The 24,113-nt window shown below is 42.2% G+C and overlaps 1 pseudogene; it reads left to right on the top strand.

Moving 5' to 3' along the window:
* Positions 1–337: 337 nt before the first annotated feature.
* Positions 338–4,056, top strand: LOC147418019 (uncharacterized; annotated as a pseudogene).
* The last annotated feature ends 20,057 nt before the right edge of the window (positions 4,057–24,113 follow it).

The following is a 24,113-nucleotide window of genomic DNA, read 5'->3' as shown; positions in this document are numbered from 1 at the left end:
GTGCTACCAGTTTGAGAGAAACGTGTTGGAGATTGTAGAGATTCCAACCAATAACATGTTCAATGAGTTAACGTACACTCATTATCACACTCGAGCACTTTTATCACGAACCTTGCAATAGTTGGAGAATTAGAAGGATGGATTGTCACCTTCAGAGAGGATACTCTCATGCATACATGAGACTCTTTTATTGCCGCAAGGTTTTTCAAAGGCTAGCATGGAAGTAGGAACTTGTGAAAGATGGCATCTGTTGTGCTGAGCAATTGCATCCTCTGAAGGTCAAGCAACACAGTTGTACAAGAATGCTCAAAGTCTTGGCCCATGTCATTGCTTGAGCATGATTCAGAGAAAGGGAATCGTTCTACATGGTTTGAAAGCAACAAAAAGGGCTCTCGAAGGTTGGGAGATCATTTCTTTGAAGAGTTATTGGGGCCAACAATATATTCATCTAGAGGGATTTTCCTACTCAAAAGTATACATATGCGGTGAGCGATATGAAGCAAAAGACAATGTGGTGATCACTTTATGCAGAAATACTAATTTAGGACATCAAAATAATGCAAGAGTTTTTTACTTTTTACTTTTTTGGGCTAGAGCCGGCAAGCCAGCAAGAAATTTCCTTTGCTTCGCGTGCACGCAAACGAGTCAAAGACAAGTTATCTTGCGGACTTGCTGACAAGGGGAAAAGCGCCTCCATGCCATATCGTGGCATGTCAATGGGGAATGGAAGCAAGTTTCCCCCTCGGGGGAGTAAAAAATCTCTCTCTCTCTCTCTCTCTCTCTCTCTCTCTCTCTCTCTCTCTCTCTCTCTCTCTCTCTCTCTCTCTCTCTCTCTCTCTCTCTCTCTCTCTCTCTCTCTCTCTCGCACCTATTGAAGATGTTAATATATCCGTTCATTTTATTTCTCTCTCTCTGTCCCTCTCTCTTGTGCACCTATTGAAGATGTTAATATATCCTTTCATTTCATTTCTCTCTCTGTCTCTCTCTCTCTCTCTCTAGTTTGAGTGGATTGGTCTCATAGGTCATTTTGGCCAAACTGCTTACAGTGACCTGAACACCGCTTCCTCCAGAAAGGTAGTCTCAAGTATTTTTGTTTAATATGTTCCTTTGGCATGCATATCATTGATTTGTATGACTTTTCAAGTGCAGAAAAGTTTTTGTTTTAGATCGCATTCTAAACAAGGATATTGGAAGAGCATGGGGCTTCGAAGGGGCCGACAAAGACTGACGCTCATATATTGCATGCTACTCTTACTAGGAGTGCGTAGTGGAGAGAGAAATTGATTTAATAAGAGAGGCTGACGAGGTTTCATACATCTCGTGGAGTTCAATAATAAGAGATTTTTCTGATAAGTGTCAAAAGGTTCATCTTCGCTATAAATTTAAGCATCTTCCAAAGCTTACACCGGGGATCCAAAGAGAGAACATGCCCTTTCAAGAGCAAACCACAAGACGGTTTGCCTATAGGTAATCTCTTTGTTTTATTTTTAGATCTAGATAATGTATGTATCAATGGCTTTTTTCCAACTTTTATTGATGATCCAAGTCTCTCTATAGGTGGTTCGCGGAATTATTGAGAAATAGTCAAATCCAAGGAATTCTGACAAGCATTGAAGAGTGGAAGGTTGTCTCATCTTTGGGATATAAATCATTGTACCCACGTTCATGGCTCGATGCAAATAGGACTCTTCCTAAGGATCTCTATGACGTGTCATGGTTCTTAGAGTATTTGGAAGTTGACTATCCAACCGAGGAGACAGAAATATATACACGTGAGTTCAATGCATTGCAATAAAATATATTAGATGAGGTTAGTAGTCACTACTTATGTTTTGTTTGCATGGTTTGGAAACATGTCTTATGTGCAAGCCAATAGTAGTTGCAACGAGCACTTCATAGAAAGATACAACAACAAATGCAAAGGAAAGTGGTAGTGGTAGTGGCAAGGATATAAGGAGCCCTCACGGCACTCCAAAGAAAGACACGGTGACAAACACAAGGGAAAGGAGAAGTGGAAAGGAAACAAGAAGCCCTCACGACAAGATTGACTAGAGTGGAAAGGATACAATAAAGTCTCCTGGCAAGATAGGTACAAGAGGTGGTAAGGGTACTCTTAAAGAGGTAGTGCAAAGTCCAGATCGCAAGGGTAAGGGTACCGATGAGAAGAAAAGAGGTAATAACTTGGAAGGAAAGCATAGAAAAACAAAGAAAACACCACCACAAAAAAAGCTGAAGGGCAAAACTACGCGAACACAATGGGAAAATGAAGATGAGGATGCACCGGAGGCTTTTGTGCCATTTCATCTCCCTGTACATGCTGATATATTGCATATTGCAATTGATACATTTAATGGCCTCGAAGACTCAGATGCAGTAATGATACGACGGTTTATAGAGAAACTTCAAGCCCAAGGTAGATTCTACGAGGATGCATTTGTCTCTCTTGTATGAGCAGATCTTCCATCTGGCTTGTACCCATTTGAAGAGGAGGATGAACTACGAGCTTGGAATGAATGGGATTCAGAAAAGCTAAAGACGTCAGTTATCATTGCATCAGAGTTCTTGAGCCATGATGGTTTCTCTGTTACTACTAGTGGTATTGAGCATCAATTTGAGATTGTGTCACGTGTGATGGGGCAATCCAAACTTCAATATGTACATAGTATGTTCTTGGAAACTACAACCCAATGCAAAAGGATCGTTCGTGGGAAAGTAGAAGAGGTAAGTCAAAACCACTTGAGGATTATGGTTGTAGAGTATTTTAGGCTAAACTCTAATAATTTACTCTCTTAATGCTACCTTGCAGGTTTCCACTTTAGTGATTATATTCTTTGTCCATCCAGATGGTACACGTGAATTACATTGGGAGCAAGAATTACTAAAAGTCATGAAGGGATCTTTCGACAACAAGTCTGATACATTTGTGGAGCTACCAACAAGGAAGATAAACCTGACACTAGATCAAGAATGCAATGCCTTGCGTGGGGCAGCTGAGAGACACACAAACTTTTGTGGTTTCCTAGTTTTGCTCTGCACTCAAGAAGGGGAAATCATAATAGATTGTTTTGCTGGGGTCGAAAATATGGCCAAAGTGTGTGAGGTCTTAGACCGGTATTGCGTGAGTATTGAGATTGATGAGAGGTGCCATGAACATTACCTCTCTCAGATAGGCGATCTGTTAGAGGTTTAGATGGCATGAGACATCAACTTCATTGACTTTATAAGACAAATATGATTGTTTTTTGCTCATTCATTTTGTATGTGAGTATGTATCTTTGAATTGTGATTGATGGACACAACCTTTTTCTATTGAATTTCAATTTGTATATTTGAAGAGTGGTTGAATACATTTTGTTTCCATTTTTTTTAATTAGCGTACCAAGCAAAGTGAAAAAATTGTGTATGTTTATGTGATGTAGGACTAATGGAGCCATGTGTTGAGGATAGCGATCAAGTATTTGCATGTTCATCCTCAGAGAGAGGTTCCCTTTTGCGAGGTGAGCTTGAGAGCTGGGTGTTGAGCCTACAATCCAATCAGGGTAACGTCGGAAAATCACCAAACGAATTCAGTGTGTATGGAAGATCACGGGTTTATTGTCACATGAGCATAACAGAGGCATTGAGTTGTTCTTGATTGGGGAGTTTATAAATGGAGGCAATGGAATAGATCCTCTTCAACTTGGTAAGGTCATTGGGATGAGATTGATTAGTGATGTGGATTTTTCTTGCAAAAAGAAGTGTCTTTTATCAACATATGCCATACTACACAAGTGCTTCTTTCTACCTTTTCGCAATACCCAAAACAAGGTGATATATGAAATGAGCGACACCATTTTTCGAACTTGGTTGCTACAACCTGGCAAGGTTGGATGTGCACGGCCATGGGTGGAAATAGGAGATGTAGTATTGGTTGTAAGCAGCTCCTCCATGTCTACTCCATCTTTCAAGGTTATTGTCGTGTTCAATATAAATACATAACAAAAAGCAGTCAAGCTAGGGTTTTTGAGGAGAGATCCAACCACAGATTATTGGAATGTTCAAGGAGAAAACAAGTGACAAGATTTGGAAACATGTTTGGAGGTGCTTCATGGATGGCCTCCAATTCAAAATGCCAATGATGCAAATGTCATGCCTACTTGTTTTAAGAGAGGAAAAAGAAATTCTTGATAGGGTCACTCATTGGAGTGCTCACTTTTTCAACCTTTAAAGACTTTGTCACTTTAAAACCTCAGCTCATCGGGTGATTTTGTAGATAGCAAGTGGATACTCATTTTGGTGAAAGCGGCCCACGTTTTTCCTGACTTGTATTTCTTGTGTTATGGTTATAATGGGGAGCCATTTCTTGAAGCATAAAATTGAGTAGCCATACTTATCGCTTTGGTGTCACATGAGCCTTTTGATTGTAATATACCACCAAAATTCCATTTGTAGTATACCATTCCCTCTCTCTCTCTCTCTCTCTCTCTCTCTCTCTCTCTCTCTCTCTCTCTTAATTGGAGAGACAAACAAAGGGAGAGATCTGTGCTCACCTAAAATTAGAAAAGATTTGAAGCTATGAAAAGTGGACAAAGAAGAGATATATATGTCATTATTTATTGTGGTAATTATTTAGAATTAAAAAACACAAGCCATGAAAAATAGATCGTGCAAGACTTGAATTTGGTGTTTAATTTAAGCCCTAAACATTATTATCTCTCTACAATGCCCACACGTATGAAGGACAACCACCACCCCAACAACGTCGCACCCTATGGTGGCCACAGGAGGTCATGTCGAAGATCTCTACCACATCATCAAGCAATGTGAAGACGACTTAAATCATGTCGAAATACGCTCTATTCACACAGGTTGAGGTAGAAGCCCTTTTGACATGGTGTTGAGAGATTTGTGCATGTGTCAAGCCCTTCCCAAAGCTACAAGATGGTGGTGGAGCATAGCATGAGAAGCACATATGCACGGCCATTGGTATAAAGAGAGACGTTGTGAGCGGGATGAAAACACACACAGCGCCTCTATAACGACCCGACACACACTCTTGGGAAGATACACACACACACACACACACTATGGGGCACCACTCGGCTTAGACAACACACCTGGCCGAGACAGGGAACACACCTCTGGAGTGAGAGGAGAGAGACTATCCACTTGCCCACTCCACACACACACACACACACACACACACACACACACCCAAAAAACTCAGCTCAAAAGAGGAGAACTTCTGATGCTTAGATACAATTGAGCTTGGGCCAACACCAATGGGGCAAATAGCTCACACAATATGGGTAAAATAAGTCAGATACAATCACAAACTAGAGCAGAAACTTCGCTCATAGGAGAAACTTACACAGAAAAAACAGCACAAAAAGAGTGAGGAATTTGGAAAAATGGACAGCGCCATCGCGTCCGGAACGGCCCAAAACCCCAGTCTACAATGTCAAAGTGCTCAAATCCGATCTCGGATGAGCAGTTTAGGGCCAAAACAGGCTCCAAAAACACCAAAAACACACTTGCGGCTGTTCCTCCTCTCTTCTCCACGTTTTTTCTGGTCTTCTCTCTAATTTTTCAGTTCCCACACTTAGCTTTATTACTTGGGCACCCTTGGCCTTTTAGATGATCTCAAACGGACCCCGAACAGGCCAAAAACTGACCTCGCAGTGCATAGTTGTCACCTTTTTTGCATCATCCGCACACCTGGCACTCAGTTTTTCCAAATAATGCATCTCGCAACCACGTGAAGTGGCCCCAAAAAATGGTCCTCATGATGACCTTTCTGCATAAGTATCACAAGAAAACACCCACGTCGTGTCCATACTTCTCCGCGTGCAAGTGTTGACCCCGTTCGACCTTCTTACGCCACTCGATGCCATCTGACGCACCTGCTTACCTCATGTCGTGGGCCCGCGGATAGCTTCCTCGAGAAGTTTTACGTGCTACCAACTCCTCATTATTATAGAAAAAACACACTGGTATTGGTAACAATGAAAATCGATGCACTATGTACATGCAGTCCTACCTGTACACATGTGGGCCCCACGTAACCACCTGGCTCTGGAAAATGGGCAATCCTTTATTCAATGTACCATGTATGGGTATGTACATATGCGCAATTACTTTCTCCAAAAAACTCCTGACATAATTTTCCCATCCCCTAGCCTGCTAGATCATTCATGATCAGCAGCAGCAAAGAGAGATATGAGACTCGCCGCATCACAAGTCTCCTCATCCCTCACCAACACTGCTTGATCCACAGACAGCTCATCTTGCTCCACCATCATCAATCTAGCATGATACAATTTAAGACGCAATCCATTTACCCTTGACTTATGTAGAACACCATCGAGGTTAGCCAGCTGATATGTGCCATTTGGAAAACACTCCACTACCTTGAAAGGGCCTTCCCACTTAATTTGAAACTTCTTTTGGAAGGTGTTGTCCAGCTTACTGTTGTAGCACAAAACCAAGTCATGTTTCTTGATACCCTTACTTTTGACCTTTTCATTTATCTTTGCCAAAACCTTATCCTGCATCTGCTCATAATGCTCCAATGCGCTCATCCTATCCAACTGGACCTCTTGTAACTGCAAGAGCCTCTCTTTGAATGCATCACTAGGCGGCCCAAGCAACTTCTCTAACATCTTGACCGCAGGAAACTCTACCTCCACAGGCAATAGTGCTTCCTTTCCATACACCAAATGAAATGGAGTAAACCCTGTACCTGTCTTCACCGAAGTACGGTAAGCCCATAATGCACTAGGAAATTCCAAATCCTAATTATTTCCTTGGTTCTCTGTCACTAGCTTTAGAAAGAATTTGTACCAACTCACCATTGAATCTTTCATTTAAGCCATTACACTGCGGGTAATAAGGAGTGGTATGCTTGTGCCTAATCTTCATCTTTGTGCATAAGAAGTCTAGCACTTTAGCTCTAAATCTTGGCCCCTTATCTGAAAGTAGCTCTAATGGCACCCCAAACTTGCAACATATTTCATCATACACAAATTTTGCCACATCCTTTGCAGTGATCTGTTTTACTGCTATAGCCTCTGCCCATCTAGAGAGATAGTCCACTGCCGTCAAGATATAGCTTTTGCCCCTGCTTGTGATAGGTAACGGGCCTATTGCATCAATCCCCCACTTTTCAAACACATCAAATGCCATAATGATTTTTTGTAGCTCTGGCTTCAACACTCTCTTCCCAAATGCTTGACACCTATTGCAAGACCTACACCAATGGTGAACATCCTTGTGCAAACTAGGCCATACATACGCCTCTTGCAAAATCTTATGCAAGGTGATCTTTAGAGCAAAATGGCCACCACATGCGCCTTCGTGATTCTCTTCCAACACTCTGTAAAGATCCTCCCGCCAAGGTACACGTCTCAACACGAGATCAGACCCTTTCATGTATAAGACATCACCAATCAATTTGTACCTGTATGCTCTACGCAAAAAGCCATACTTCTTAGACTTCTGAATCTCCTTTGAAATGATTCCTGTTAGCAAAAACTCCTCTTCTTGAGCCAAACTTTCCCGGCCATGATAAAGAGGTAAAGTGGTCCTCAACACAAATAGCTCCCCAATCATCCCTTGAGCTGCTTCATGTGCCTCTCCATTTAGAGCACGTTCAATGTGTTTGATGATCCATGCTTCGAACTTTTTTAACAGGCCTTTAATTCTGAAGCACATTTCCTTCAATGAGGTGTTCTTGCTCTTCCACACACCCAGCACTTGCTTCACCACTAACAAGGCATCACCTTTTATGCTCAACCTTATAACCCCATGCTTCAAACAAATGTGTAATCCAGCTTCCAATGTAGCATATTCAGCCTCATTGTTACTATGCGCATCCAACTTGAACCCTCTCTTGCATACTAGCTTTCCCTCTGGATCATAAAGTGCTATACCCCCTGAAGCTGCATCATGGCTCTTTCTATATGAACCATCAAAGAACAACACATGTGCATTGCTGATTTGTGGCACTTCTTCAACTATCTTTCTCACCACCTCTTCCTTAACAATAAGGGGATTCTCCTTGTAGGTCAACAAATCAGCTAGGGTAGCCCTTGTACTATCTTCCACTAGAAAAGAGAACTCAAACTCTTGCAGCTCAATTACCCATTTCTTGACCACATTTGAAATGTTAGTACCATTAATTAAGTGTGGCAAAAAGGCATAACTCGTCAAGAAAACAAAAGGTCCTGGTAGCAAATAATGACGAAATCTTCGACAAGCAAATATTACACTGGCCATCACTAGCTCTACTTCCGAGAACTTTCTCTCCGCTACCAACTTCACTCGGCTTGCACAATACACTGGCCTCATATAATGGCTGCCCTTCCCCTTTTTCAATAGCATGGCTCCAATGGCATCATCCCCTACTGAGGGATTTACATAAAAAACTTTCTCCCAATCAGGAGCCTGCATGGCTGACAAACCCCCTAACACCTCTTTCACCTCTTGAAACACTTCTTCACACTTGTCATCCCATTGCAATGGATCATGCTTTTCCACTTGTTGTAATGGATAAAGAATCTGAGAAGACAATGGAATAAACCTTGCCATGTACTTCACTTTGTGTATAAAGGTTGCCAATTGCTTCGTACTCGTAGGTGATGGAAGAAGAATAATAGACTTAACCTTATCTGGATCAGCCTCAATGCCATTTTCTGACACCATATGGCCCAATAACTTCACCCTTGGCTGTGCTAGATGACATTTCTTTGGATTTAGTTGTCCTCCACATTCATCATATCGAGCCAATACCATCTGCAGCTTCTCATGGTGTTCAGCCCTACTGCTATAAACACAGAAGTCATCCATAAAAGCTTTAACACAACTACCAATGAATGGTTCCAACACCCAATTTGCTCTCTGTTGATAGAAGGAAGGTCCATTTGACAACCCAAATGGCAATACTGTGTAGCAATAGCAGCCCCATGGCGTAATAAAAGTGGTCTTTGTGCGGTCTTTAAGAGCAATCTTCAATTGAAAATAGCTTGAAAAACCATCACACACACTGTACCTCTCATAACCTGCCACTGAATCCAAGATCTGATCGATGAATGGAAGAGGATATGGGTTCTTCTTAGTGGCTGCGTTTAAGGGTTTAAAATCTACACAAATTATCCACTTTCCATCCTTCTTTGGACTGACTACAACTGGACTCACCCATTCTGTGGTCTCCACAGGGACTATGAACCCTGGATTCCATTTGCTCTTGACCCATCGTTCTTAGCCTTTGCCGCACTGTCTTAGCACCTTCTTTCAGCTCTATATGCATCTCTTCGCCCTTGAACCCTCTGATCTCTTCATATGAAGTAATGAACAAATCAGGAAAACTAGCCAGCATGTGCAAATATATATCCTTCTCCATAGCTGAGAGGTCTCCACTGATCATTTGTGTCATCAATTCCTGCTTCTTTGACAACTCAACCTTGGTTTGCATCAGCCCTTCAATCACTTCATAAGGCCCTTCACTTTCATCTTCAACCTCATTCGCAAATGCAACTAAACCAAACTCCTGGATTTCTTTGTCCATCAAAAGAAATGCAACATCAGCATCCTCATCACTGCTGGTAGTGCTATCACTATCCTCATCTGTCACCGTGGAAGAGTCTTCATCACTAGACTCATCCTCATCTTCATAAAGCCCCTCTAATCGTTTGCTTGTGTCCATATTATAAAGCTTCTTGGTACCTGTCTTTCCATAGAGGCTAATCGTACCATGTCGCCAATCTTGAACAGCTCCCACTGCAAGTAACCATGGTCTGCCCAGTATAATAGGATATGCTCCCAACCCTGCTGGCATCACATGAAAATCAACCACTGCCTTTGCATCATATGCCTCCACTTCTAAGCTCTTTACAACACCCAAGAATTTTACTTTTTGATGGTTTGCCAATCTGATCCGAAAACCTGACACCCCAGCCACTGTGAGACCCATCTTCTCAACGCATGAGTGTGTAATGACACATATTTGGGCTCCACCATCCACATAACCTTGTCCCAAATTTTTCCTTTTATGACACACATCTACTATTGGGCAAATGTCTGGTAGCTCATCCATTGCCAATACCTTTACTGAACCTCTCTCTGGCTCTTTCTCCATTGGGTTAACCATCCTCTTCCACTGTCGCTTTAGCTTAGGCACCATCTCTATAAGCTGCCCAAAAGTAACATCTGCCTTCTTGCTCGTCAGATCCTCCTTCAAGTCATAGCTTAATTTCCCATCCCCTAGTGGAAAATCTGAAACATGAAACTTTCGACTTCTTACTAGGAACGGGGGCACTTCTTCCTTCCTTATCCTCTGTGGTCCTCTTCCCAATAGGCATCACTAATGTATCCTCTAGCTTTGATGCCTTCTCCAAGGTGACTACACTTAGCACTTTTGTCTTTCCCTTTTCCTCCTGGGTCAGTCCATTGGTTCCTTCGTCTCCCTTAATTTCGATGCCATAATCATTTGACCTAGTTAGCACCTGTCTTGGCAATGGATACATGTCTCCCCCCATCCTTGGTGGCTTATCACATTGTGGGCTGATGTGACCCAACTCTCCACAATTGTAACATGTGGGCGTTTGCCTCCAAAACCTACCATTCCTAGGCCTTTCTTCACCTCCTGGCTGATTTGCAAACCTCCCTCGACCTCGATTATTTCCCACTTGACCTAGCATGTTTAGGCTGAGATTCTTCATAAAATCTACCACTTGCCTCATGTCTTGCCTTAGCCCATCATCTTGCACCGATGTAGTGACCACTGCTGGCATAACCTGAGTAGTAACAGGAACCACTGGTTCATGATGAACCCCTGATATGCAACCTTGTAAAGACTCTATAGGCTGAAATTCGGACCTCATGGGCAAAGACTCCACCCCTAACTGGCTCATTTTTCTCAACTTCCACTCTTTGTTCCTTGCTACCTCTAGTGCATCTTCATATGTCCTAGGCTTCTTTAGCTCCACTCTCCAACGTATATTCTCCCAAAGACCAGCCAAGAACCTGTCCTTCTTCATCATGTCAGGCGGGGGTACCTGTGGTGCTAAGGCCTTGCACATTCGCTCCGATGCCAATGAGAACTTACGTATGTACGCATCTACTGGCCGCTCACCTTCCTTTTGCACCAAACCTTGTACTTCTTGCCACACTTTTTCAGGATCTTCTATCTTCACAAACTCCACTTCCAACCCATGTCGTAGATTGTCCCAACTCAATCTTACAGGTGGATCCGCTACACGCAACTCCTCTTCAAATGCTTTGGACCAAACTCGTGCATCACTCTTCAAACAAATTTGGAGAACACGTAACATGTGCGCAGGGTCATGAATTTGGTTGCTAATGCAGGCAACCTCCATCTTTTTCAGAAAGTCTTCCACATCTTCATCACTTATTCCATGAAACTCCGGATAAGAGAAAGCCATGGCTACCCAAGTTTCAATGCTTTGAGAACCCCTTTGAACACACATGCAAGAACCCAAAACTTTTGACTACCCAATCCCCAGAAACTTCAATGGAGCTCAACTTTAGATAAGGAAAAACACATGCACATCAAATGAGCTTTCATAGTTGATCATCGGAATTACAACAGGCAAAGGACATTCCAAGATCTCTCGTAATCTTCTTGGCCCGAACATAAAGACTATGCGCTGCTGGAAAAAAATCTTCCTGGACACATGAACATTTATCTGGATTCTTTGAGTTAAATGAAATGGAGTGAATTGAGGGCCATTTTGATCATCCATTAAAGCCAACCATGAAGATCCCAAGAAGGCACACCTGACTTAACCTCTGATTTTGCCAAAATTTCAGCAGCATAACAGTATAAATGGCTCAAAAGACCAAAAAACCAGCCATCATAACTTGGAAAAATTTTGGCATAGTTTCCCGAGAAATAGAGCAGTAGGAACCCAAAATATAGACTATATATGTATGCATAAACTGTCAACAATAGAACCCGAGCATCAAGTAGGACTCACTAGTACATAGCCTATGGCGAGGTCACAAAAAGGGTGCTCCAGCTACTTGTATCACTAAAAGGATCTCTACATTTGAGAATCCCCCAGGTCAATAAAAACCTCACGCTATCGACCCTCACACGAAGGCTAATGCAAATCGCGTATAGTCAAGTCTCAGAAATGACTATCTTCCAGACCAAGTCTCAGAAATGGCCGAGACTGCCAAATACAACCAAGTATGGCTCCACAAATGCGTACAATGGTAGTTTCCACAAGTAACATACAATCCAGCAGACAATGCGCTCAAACAGGCGCCAAGTGATGCATACCCACAACAACTGCAAATGACATCACTGCTAGTATATCACTATACTCCAGCTACCTGTACCTATGTGAATCACCTGTACCTGTCCCTGTAACCTGTAACCTGTAATCTGCAATCTGCAACCTGTAATCCCAAAGCTCGAAGCTCGAAGCTCGAAGCAGAAGGTACTCGAAGAAGATCCTCAGTGGGGGCACCAAAAGAATGTGAGCGGGATGAAAATTCACACAGCGCCGCTATAACGACCCGACACACACTCTTGGGAAGATACACACACACACACACACACTATGGGGCACCACTCGGCTTAGACAACACACCTGGCCGAGACAGGGAACACACCTCTGGAGTGAGAGGAGAGAGACTATCCACTTGCCCACTCCACACACACACACACACACACACACACACACACACCCCCAAAAAACTCAGCTCAAAAGAGGAGAATTTCTGATGTTTAGATAAAATTGAGCTTGGGCCAACACCAATGGGGCAAATAGCTCACACAATATGGGTAAAATAAGCCAGATACAATCACAAACTAGAGCAGAAACTTCGCTCATAGGAGAAACTTACACAGAAAAAACAGCACAAAAAGAGTGAGAAATTTGGAAAAATGGACAGCGCCATCGCGTTCGGAACGGCCCAAAACCCCAATCTACAATGTCAAAGTGCTCAAATCCGACCTCGGATGAGTAGTTTAGGGCCAAAACAGGCTCCAAAAGCACCAAAAACACACCTGTGGCTACTCCTCCTCTCTTCTCCACGTTTTTTCTGGTCTTCTCTCTAATTTTTCAGTTCCCACACTTAGCTTTATTACTTGGGCACCCTTGGCCTTTTAGATGACCTCAAACGGACCCCGAACAGGCCAAAAACTGACCTCGCAGTGCATAGTTGTCACCTTTTTTGCATCATCCGCACACCTGGCACTCAGTTTTTCCAAATAATGCATCTCGCAACCACGTGAAGTGGCCCCAAAAAGTGGTCCTCATGATGACCTTTCTGCATAAGTATCACAAGAAAACACCCACGTCGTGTCCATACTTCTCCGCGTGCAAGTATTGACCCCGTTCGACCTCCTGACGCCACTCGATGCCATCTGATGCACCTGCTTACCTCATGTCGTCGGCCCACGGATAGCTTCCTCGAGAAGTTTTACGCGCTACCAACTCCTCATTATTATAGAAAAAACACACCGGTAATGGTAACAATGAAAATTGATGCACTATGTACATGCAGTCCTACCTGTACATATGTGGGCCCCACGTAACCACCTGGCTCTGGAAAATGGGCAATCCTTTATTCAATGTACCATGTATGGGTATGTACATATGCGCAATTCCTTGCTCCAAAAAACTCCTGACAACGTCATTCCTTGGAGAAACCACAGTGGAAGCACCAACAGCCACCTTGGAAGGAGAAAAAAATCATGCTCTTGACCTCCAGTATGGGTGCTGGTATGTTTGGAGGTTGTAGTTACACACGATCCTCAGTAAAAAAAATAGATGGTGAGAAAAATAGCTATTGTGAAAGATAGTTGCGTATAATTATTTAAGTGGGACTCACATAAGAGTGACAAATTTTTGCATATCAAAATATTTGATGAAAATATATGAAGGTTATGAATGTGTGAGAAAAATTCACTGTTTATATTTGTATTAAAAAATTATCCTTGAAATGCTACTGGAAGGTAAGAAAATATACTCATTGCAAAAAAAACAGATGGACTTGCTTAACGTGTAAATATTTACACATAAGAAAGTTACAAAATTTACATAGAAATTCTTTTTTCATTGCTACAAAAAAGCATATGTAATTTTTTCAGTGTTAAAAAAGAGATGTAGAAAATTTTCATGTGTAAAAACTACAATATTTACATTCAAATGGCAGTTTTTTGAATCTAAAAAATGTTATTCACACTCTAGAGTGAGAAAAGTGATATTCACACTCAATTTTCATAGGTGTAAAAATGTCTAAAACTTGTAGTGTATGTCATTGAGCAAGAATCTTGAAAGTTCTCGCGCCGCCTCTGTGGAGGCTTCTGATTGTTTGCGCGTGCGTGTTCATGGTGCTGAAGAAGGGCGGGGAGGGTGCAATGTCCGTGATACATTGGCGTTGTAAGAAGGCTTCATTAACTTGGGAGTCGATCGGCGCATCCTGGACCAAGTGACATGCACATACCCTGAGAAGTGCGTGTCAAGGTAATTTCATGCCATCTTCAAGGATGTGTTGCAAATATTAATTGCAATGCCTCTCTCTCTCTCTCTCTCTCTCTCTCTCTCTCTCGCTCTCTCGCTCACATTCTCATTTCAAATGTCCTTGAAAACAGAACGTTACCTGCGTAGCACAAAGAGAGAGAGAGAGAGAGAGAGAGAGAGAGAGAGAGAGAGACAGAATCAGCTAGCTTTGGGGCCACACAGACCTAGGCTGGGCAGTGCGAGGGGCAGAAGCCAGGGGGACGCGTGCGCGCACGAGAGAGATTGACGGGTCAGGTGCGTAGTCCCCCCGAGCTTGGACTTTGATGGAGTGCGCGCGCAGGGCATAGACGTCGGCCGTGCTCCATCAGGAGTAACGAAGGTTCTCAGGCGGCATATTTTGCAAGACAGACGCAGTTTTGACGTCCGTTCAAGACGAGGAAAAGCACGAAGCAAAAGCAAAAACGGAACGCTCTGCTCGTTCAAATCACGCTATCACGATGTAGGACACGTCTGATTATCGAGGGGGGTTGATTAAGTTGAGTTGCTGCGAGGGGGGTTTGCAGCTGGAGAAGAGATCAGCAGCATGCCCACGACGACGTCAGGCAAGGAGCTGAAGGGGTAGTGGAAGGACCTAAACAAGAACATATTAGCCAACATGAAGGCCTTGGCCGGACAGCAACAGATCATGATAAATATGCAGTTTGCAAGGGTGCACAAACCTTGCAAGATATGAGGATAGACATACAGAATTTGGGGCAACAGCTGCGAGAGCTACATCATAACCAATTGCTCCACGCGCTTGCTTAGGCATGAGTTGAGAAAAGACAGGGCGTACCCAGTATACCCGTATCTGGTAGACGCGCAAGGAAGCCTAGCGAGGTTAAGAGCGGTGATGGGAAAGAGGGCAGTGATACGCTTTATGTGCGAGTGTCCGAGGGCGGGGCTGCATCCGGTGGAGGGCCAGCAGGGGAGAGAGGTGACGCTGCAGGTGAAGGCATGGGTGGAGAAAGCAGCGCGGGTGCTGGTGCCCACCCTCCTAGTGCTTTGCTGCCTAGCGCGTGTGGCGGCGTCGGTCTACTTACCCGGTTCACAAATCTTAATCCCTGTCCCCGACGATCTGCTGAGTGGGCTGGGCATCGACCGAGGCCATCTCCAGAAAGAGGTTCTGCCCACCGCTCTCAAGTCCTTCCTGGATAGCTTGCCTGCCGACGTACAGCAGCTGACCGATATGCACAAGCGCTTCCTCACCAACACCGACGGTTGCCTGCAGCAGGTCCAGAATCAAGACGAGGTAAAGGAAGTCATGCAAGCCCTGCTGCAGAATGTGGAGGTGGACATGGACTCTCATTTCAAGCTGCATCGTGTTGGCTTCGAACGCGATGTCACATCGACGTCTGGCCGCACCTTCTGGGTGTGCGACGATCACCTTCGTGCCAACTTGCATCCAAACCAACAGTAATCCCTTGCGACCTAATTAATCATTTACCCTTCTCTCTCTCTCTCTCTCTCTCTCTCTCTTTCTTCCAACCTAATTAATAATTAAAACCCTCCCCTTCTCTTGGTTTTTCTAATTCAATTAAAATTATTCACAATAAGCGCAAACGGAAATATCAAATTTGACCAAAAATCAAGATTTCACATGTAAATTTCATTGTTTTTCTAGTTGCAAAAATATTATCATCAGTACTCTTATCTTGAATTGATTTTTTTAAAATTAGTTTTCATAGGGGAAAAAGTGCAATTGCTATGTGAACTAGACACTTTTGCATGGTCAGTTTTTTTTTGGCCATGAATAATTTTAGCGCACATTTTTATCTTTAAAAATGAAGATTTCTATTGAAAAAGACAACTCTTTTAGTAGCGGCACCGTGATTGTGAATTTTTCTCAGAATAAATAGCTAATTTTTCTATAGAAAAGAGGAATTTCACATCATCAAAAGCACTATCAATCGATAAAGACTGAAATTCCATTCCATTCCAAAATGTTTTCTTCGGTAAACAATGTTATACTCAAAGAAATCTATGTATAATTATCATTGACGATATGGGATTGCAAGAATATAAACTTTATCATTTAATGACTATAAACTAGATCATATTGTATAAATATTTTAATTTTTGGAGTCTCAAAAAAATACACAAGAGTTTCAAAATATCACCCAAGTGTTGTTTTACAATTTAAGTCACTTTCTTGAAGCAAGTAGTAATGCCATCGATAGTATAAATTGGAGACCATCTATGGAGCACCTCCAAACATATACTCCAATCTTGCTACGTGCTTGCATAATTCTGGAGATTCAAGTACTGAGTCATTGGATCTTTAATCATAAAGCCTAGCTTGATAGCATGTTATTCGACATTTACATCAAAGACTACTGCAACTTTGAGAGATGGAGCACCTTAAAGGCATCGCTTGCAACCAATACCTAATCTTCCCTTTGTAGCCAATGTCGAGCACATCTAGGTTATCCAGGATAAGAACCTGTCATAAAATCTAATATCTAACCAACCCAAATGATTTTCTCATATTAAACTGATCATTTAATGTGGGAGAATAAACGGGAACAAGGGTTAAGATATAAACATGTGCTTATAGATCTATCTCAACACGGGGCCAATGGTAAAGGGGCCCAAATGAGAGATGGTCTATCAAAGAGCAAGGCTAACCAATGGAGCATAAGACCTTAGGGTTAGCTTCATTGAAGACCTCATATAATGAGTGTAAAAGTCCTTTGACCTTGGAGAATCTAGGGCCTTGCTTGAGGTGGGAACCTGACCCAGGGTTAAGGTGCTGGAGGTGCTTCTCGTGCTTGATGACTAAGGTGCTTGAGGTGCCTGATGACTCAGGTGCTTGTCATGCTTGAGATGCTAGGGCTGTACTTGAGGTGGGAACCCAGCCCAAGCTTGAGGTGCTTAAGGGCCAAGCTTGTGGTGGAATTGGACCTAAGCTTGAAGGGCTTGAGGTGTCAAAAAGTCAAGATCCAATCCTTACAAGAAGGGGGCGAACCCTACATGAGGGGGGATGAGAGAGAACACACACTCACACACTCACACAAGGCATGCTTAGTACAAAGAAAGCAAAAGGGACACTTGTCAAGTTCCTCCTCATGGTGTGCCTGAAGCCTATTGGTTGGCCACCCAAGAGGTCCAATGATAATTTAGGAGATTTAATTAATTGATTTTGTGTTTATCAAGTCCTCTCTCTCAAAGGGGAAAGGGGGACACTTGTCCCAAGGCTACCCTTGTTGCTTGTAATACGTTCTGCTTGTGATTGGCTAGGCCTAGAGGGGTCCAATGAGCTTCAAGCATGAGCTACAAGGGGGGGTCGACCAACGCAAGCTAGGGGGTTGCTTGAGGGGTATACTCTCCCATACACACTCACACACACTCTCTCATTGTGCATTGTGCAAAGTGCAAGAGCTCCCTCTCCTTCTCCAAGCAAGTAGATATTGAGAGCCTACACCAACACTCTTGGCTATGGAGTGCAAATCCAACCAAGAGCCATGCTTCAATGCTTAAGCTTGCCATCTTCTCCATCTTCAATACTATGCTATTATGTATGCTAGCAAGAAGAGCGATGATAAGTGAGGAACTAGTTCTTTCTTCTATGAAATGTTTCTTCTTTCTCTGCCCTACCCTCATGCCTTGCTAGATCTCTCCACCTTTGAAGGTGTTTGAGGTCTTGGGACTGAGGCTTGGGATAGTTAAAGCTTTCCACAAAGTTTATGTTATGCTTGTGATGCATGAAGCTTTCCATCTTCATTGCATCACCTAGGTAACAAGGAACACAAAGATTGTATTGTAATAAGTCTCTCTTAATGGGAGAAATCATAATACAAATGTCTATTGGAGAGGGGACCGGCTCCACATAAATTCGGTCCTTAATTGTTTTCATGTTCTCTAAATTCTCTCTTGCAAAATTATTGTTCATGCCAAGTTAACTAATTACTTTGTCTATGTTGATATCTTCAATTATGTTCACACGCTATGCTCACAAAGTAATTTCTCAAAAGTACTCTCATTAATTTTCGCTACTCTCAAGTTAATAGGCCAATTCCATTACATTAGTATCAGAGCATTTGATTTCTCTTTTCTTGCTTGAGAAGAGAGGTCCTTAAGTAGCCTATAACTTGTTGATGTTGTTAATTATATTAGGGTAAGTGGAACTGGGATCTATTATTGGTTTTGTTGAGCCCACTATGTGGGATATGGGGCACACCTCGGGAGCTTTGGACTTAATAATGGAGTCTTTTTAGACTTGCCTATGGCTTTACCATTATTGAGCCATAAGCTGTTTGAAAGAAGCTAGCCCTGCACAACTCTACTATGTTAGACCTACTCCACTACTTTCTATAATTAACCACTTCGAGCCGTGGATGTAGATACTTAAGAGACGATTTTCAAAGGCTAAGAGGAGTGGAAACTGAGGTTTTGAATTTCCAAAGCATACACTAAGTACATACATAAATTTTGTTAACATGACTGACAATAATCAAGAGAGTAGAATGAACATTGATAGCTTTGATTTTGCACACGAAGGTGCTAATGATGATGCTCCCATGTTTGTGAATTATCTTGTTACTAGGTTGCAACACGCTATGGGCAATCCTGCTTTGCAAGCCGAAGTCACTCAACAACTTCGTGCTTCTAGAATTTCCCTTCCTCTTCAAGAGGAGAGAGAGAGAGAGAGAGCTTAGGAGGCCTCTTGAAGAGAGGCCTCTTGAAGAGATCCCCAAAAGAAGACTCTCTCCCATACGAAAGGAGGAATCCAAAGAGCAAGAAAGCAATGAAACATTAAGTTCCTCTGAAGATGTGGCTCCAAGAAGACGGCAATCTAGATGACCGTCCACTCCTCCCAAAAAGAAAAGATCAACACACTTTCCTTCTCCTCGTCATTCTGAAAGGGAAGAGAGGAAACAAAGGAAGAAAAGGGCTAGAAAGAGGTCAACCTCTTCTCCTTATTCTTCACCTTCCTCCTCTTCCGATAAAAGCTATGGCTTTTCTCCTAGAGAATACAAGAGAGGAGGACATCAGAAATCATATTCTGCATGGCGAAGGTCACAAAAGCTAAAGAATTTCAAGGAGGGAGGAAAGAGTATCTCGTTTCTCACCTATGATGGCACCTTTGGTGCTACCGACAAAGTGTCCGTCTTCATCCAGCAATTTGATGCGGCCTTTGGAAACGAGGGCTTCATGGAGTCCTCCAAGCTACACCATGTAGCTATGAACTTCCAAAATTCAGCTTGCCAATGGTGGGCTAGCCTTCGTGGCAACGGTGAAGCTCCAAAGACATGAAAACCTCTATGAGTTTTCATCATGAAGCAATTCCTTGCAAGCGATGAAAAGGACAAAGTGCTTACCGAATGGCGCAGCTTGAAGCCTCTCTCTCATGAGTCTATCCACAAGTATGTGGACAAGTTTTGGGATTTACATCTCAAGGATACTGTCTTTCAAAAGATAGACTTTGCCGAGCAAAAGCAGCAATTCTGTGTGGGATTACCTGAAGAGATGGCCGAATACATCAACTCTCAATAGCTTGGTTCTATCACTGAAGTAATCTATCACACCATGGTTGCTCATGCATCAATTTTCATCAAGGGGCTAGACGTGAAGTCAAGCCCATGGAAAACAAAGGCAAAAATGATGCAAAGGGAAAAACCAATGCTCAAAATTCTTCGCAAGGCACTCCCAACAACAACAAGAACAAACGCTCCAAGGAGAAGGGAGTTTACAAAGTAAAAAACAAACTCTCTCTTTAAGAGCTTGAAGCTTTTCGCAAGGACCATAAGTGTTTCAAGTGTGGGGAGAAAGGACATGGCTGTCGTTCTTGCCCCAAGAAGAATGCTCACAATAAGACTCCTAGGGCTTCCACCATCAAAGCTCCCAAAGAGGATGTTCATTGCAAAGGATCATCACTTTCCTATGCTTGGGGAAAGGTAAGAGAGCATGATGCATTCATCTTGTTTGACCCTGGCTCTACCCACAACTTCATATCAACGGAGTTGGCCACCAAGTTGGGCATTCAAGCTTTTGAGATGGGAGATATGGTAATGGCTGACACAGCTTTCAAGGGACAACAAGCCTCTGTTACTCCCTTGATTGGGAAGTTGAGGCTTCATGTCCAAAGCTATCTCAACAAAGAAGAATTTTTCGTCTCTCCTCTCCAACATGAGGATGCTATCCTAGGGGCGCCATGGTTTGATTGCATGGCTGCCAATATGAAGTTTCCTGAAAGGAGAATCTACTTCACCTACAGGGGAAAGAACATGTATATAGATGCTAGTGAGCGTGGTCGCACTATTCCACTTGTAAACCCTTCTGCTTTTGATAAATCAATAAAGAGCTCAGTCTCTGCGTACATGATATTTGTTAAAGAGTCTCTTAGAGATCCTAATGTTCCATCAAATGTAAATGGTAGAAATCAAGACGAGCTAGGCTTGTCTAATTTTTTAAAAGGATTCCAAGATGTGTTCACCGATGATATCCCTATGGACTTACCTCCAAAACGAGGGGATGGTGACCATCAAATTGAGCTCCTTCTAGGAAGCTCACCGCCTAACAAGCCTCCCTATCGAGTCTCTCAAGCTCAACAAGAGGAGATCATGAGGTAAGTACATGAATTGGTAGACAAAGATATGCTGATGCCTAGTTCCTCTCCCTTTTGTTCTCCAGTCCTTTTAGTGCAAAAAAAAGATGGTACATATCGTATGTGTGTGGACTATCGAACACTAAACCATACCACTATCAAAAACAAATTTCATGTGCCTCGGGTAGAAGATCTGTTTGATAAGCTACAAGGATCTACCTACTTCAGTAGGATTGACCTTAAAAGTGGCTATCATTAAATAAGGATTGTGGATGAAGGTATCCTAAAGATCACGTTTTGCACAATGTTTGGTCTTTATGAATATCTAGTCTTTCCTTTTGACTTGACTAATGCACCAGCTACGTTCAATCGTCTAATGGATAAATTTTTTAGACCTTACTGCAAATTCACCGGAGTGTCATTTGATGATATCATCATCTACTCCAAGTCATTGGAGGAACATAAGCAACATCTCCAAGTGATTTTTCAAGCATTGAGGGAGAACACGTTTTCTCTCAATCAAAAGAAAAGCGAATTTTTCCTATAGGAGATTCAATACCTAGGTCAAATTATCTCTCAAGATGGTATCCGTATGGATTTATCAAAGTTAGAGGTAATAAAAGCATGGACTAATTCAAGGAATCTTCATGAGCTAAGAAGCTTTATTGGTATGTGCGCATACTATAGACGCTTCATAGAAAAATTCTCTCAAATAGCAAGACCACTACATGACTTGACTAAGAAGAACGTTAAGCATGTATGAACTGCTAAGGAGCCAAATATTTTTGATAAGCTCAAGGAGAAGCTTACCTTCCAACAAGTCCTTATGCTTCCGGATCTCTCAAAGCCATTTGAGGTCTAATGTGATGCTTGTGGTGATTGCCTTGGAGCAGTTTTGCTTCAAGAAGGGCATGCCATAGCATATGAGAGCCGAAGTCTCAATACTGATGAACGAGTCTTGGGCATTTATGAGGAAGAGCTTTTAGCTGTTCTACATGCCCTAGACACATGGAAAGACTATTTATTGGGGACTCCATTTATCCTACGAACCGACCACCAAAGTCTCAAGTATTTCAAGACACAAACCAAGCTTTCCGACAAACAAATAAGGTGGGCAAATTTTCTTTTGCAATTTAATTTTCATATTGCTCACATTACTGGTAAGCACAATCAAGTGGCCGATGCACTTTCACGACGACCAAAAGTTAATGCAGTGTCTATAGCTACTCACACTGATCTATCCTCTATGATAGATGAGTATGCTATTGACCCTGACTTTAAAGACATAATGTCACCCCTTGCTTTGGGGAAGAAAGAGGAACCATTCACCTTACAGGATGGTTATCTTCTCCACGACAATAGGCTATGTGTTACCCATTCCCTTCGTGAGAAAGTTATGTATGAATCCCAAGCTCCTCCCTATGCAGGTATTCAACCTACTCTTCAAGGAGTAGAGACGTATTTCTATTGGCCTACCATGAAAAAGGACACACAAGAGTATGTTTCAAAATGCGTAGTATATCAAAAGACCAAATATGATAGAGGGAAGCAACCTGGATTACTCCAGCCATTGCCTATCCCAAATTCACCATGCATGGGAGAGTATATCCATGGATTTTATCTTTGGATTGCCCAAGTCTATCCATGGGAATACGAGAATATGGACAATAGTTGAAATGTTTAGCAAGAAAGCACACTTTATTCCTATCAAAAAGACTATTAAGGCAAACCAAATTTTTCAAACACCATGGATTATCAACATCTATCGTGTCAGATAGAGATCCTAGAATGACCAGTAACTTTTGGAAAGGTCTCTCTGAAAATTTAGGAATAAGATTGAATTTCTCTTCAGTCTATCACCCACAAACGGATGGCCAAAGTGAGATAGCCAATCTTACAATACTCGATCTACTCAAGACTTATGTTACCGAAGTAGATCAACGCTCACAATGGCAAAAGTACTTACCTCTTGTAGAGTATGACTACAATAATACTGTACATACTTCTATGGGAAAAGCACCTTTTGAGATCATTGAGGGAAGACCTAAAAGTCCCTTACTACTTAAAGTACATGGGAATATCTTCGCTGCCGATGAGTATAGCCGTGAGCTACAAGGAGGCTATATCCATCTCTTAACAAAGGCAAAAAGCTGTTGCTGACAAGCACAGAAGGGCCTTAACATTCAAAGAAAATGATTGGGTCTTACTTAAGTTTTGTTAGTCTTGATTAAGGCAAACGACGGGCAGAAATCTTAAGGCCATCAAAAGTATTATGCTAAGCTAGCAAAAATATACTATGGTCCTTTCCAAATCTTGAAGCCCATCAATGAGACGGCTTACCAACTCAAGTTGCCCAACCATTGACTCATACATAATTCCTTTCATGTGAGTCTACTTAAACCCTACAAAGGAGAGCCACCAAGTGAACCGATTACCAAAGACCCTCTCAAAGTTGAAGAACAAGAAGAGGTGCTACAACACGAAGCTATCCTTCGGCATGAAGACAATGTACTACGACATGGTAAGAATATCTGATGGTATCTTATTAAGTTCAAAAATTATCCTTTTGAAGATGCTAGATGGATGCAAGGAATACAGATTAAGGATAGTATGAACCTTGTCAATGCTTACAATGCTACATTAGAGTAAGAAAATGTACAAATTTCTTTCAAATGACCCATGTTTTTGTCTTATAATACTAGTTCTCTTTTTAATTGTGCACAAATTTAAATAGTATGCATACTTAGAATCATGTTTTTGATGACGACGTCTCTCAAACACCAAGTAGAATTTGTCTTCTACTTTGGGAGAATGAAATTGACTAAAGAGCAGACATGTTTGTGACAGCTATGTCTCCCAAGCACCAAATGGATTAGTCATCCATATTGGAAAGATGTCATAGGATTAAAAGGGATCCTCTACCCGCTAAGTAAGATTGACTAATGACTAAGGCTTTATCTCTTCTACCCATAGTCGAGGACGACTATGATTTCAAGAGAGAGAGGTAATGTCATAAAATCTAATATCTAACCAACCCAAACGATTTTCTCATA

The sequence above is a fragment of the Adiantum capillus-veneris genome, chromosome 30 (assembly GCF_014529385.1).
Source record: "Adiantum capillus-veneris isolate H3 chromosome 30, ASM1452938v2, whole genome shotgun sequence".
Lineage (NCBI taxonomy): Eukaryota > Viridiplantae > Streptophyta > Polypodiopsida > Polypodiales > Pteridaceae > Adiantum > Adiantum capillus-veneris.
The sequence above is the reverse complement of the archived record's forward strand: the minus strand, read 5'-3'. Positions and strand labels throughout refer to the sequence as shown.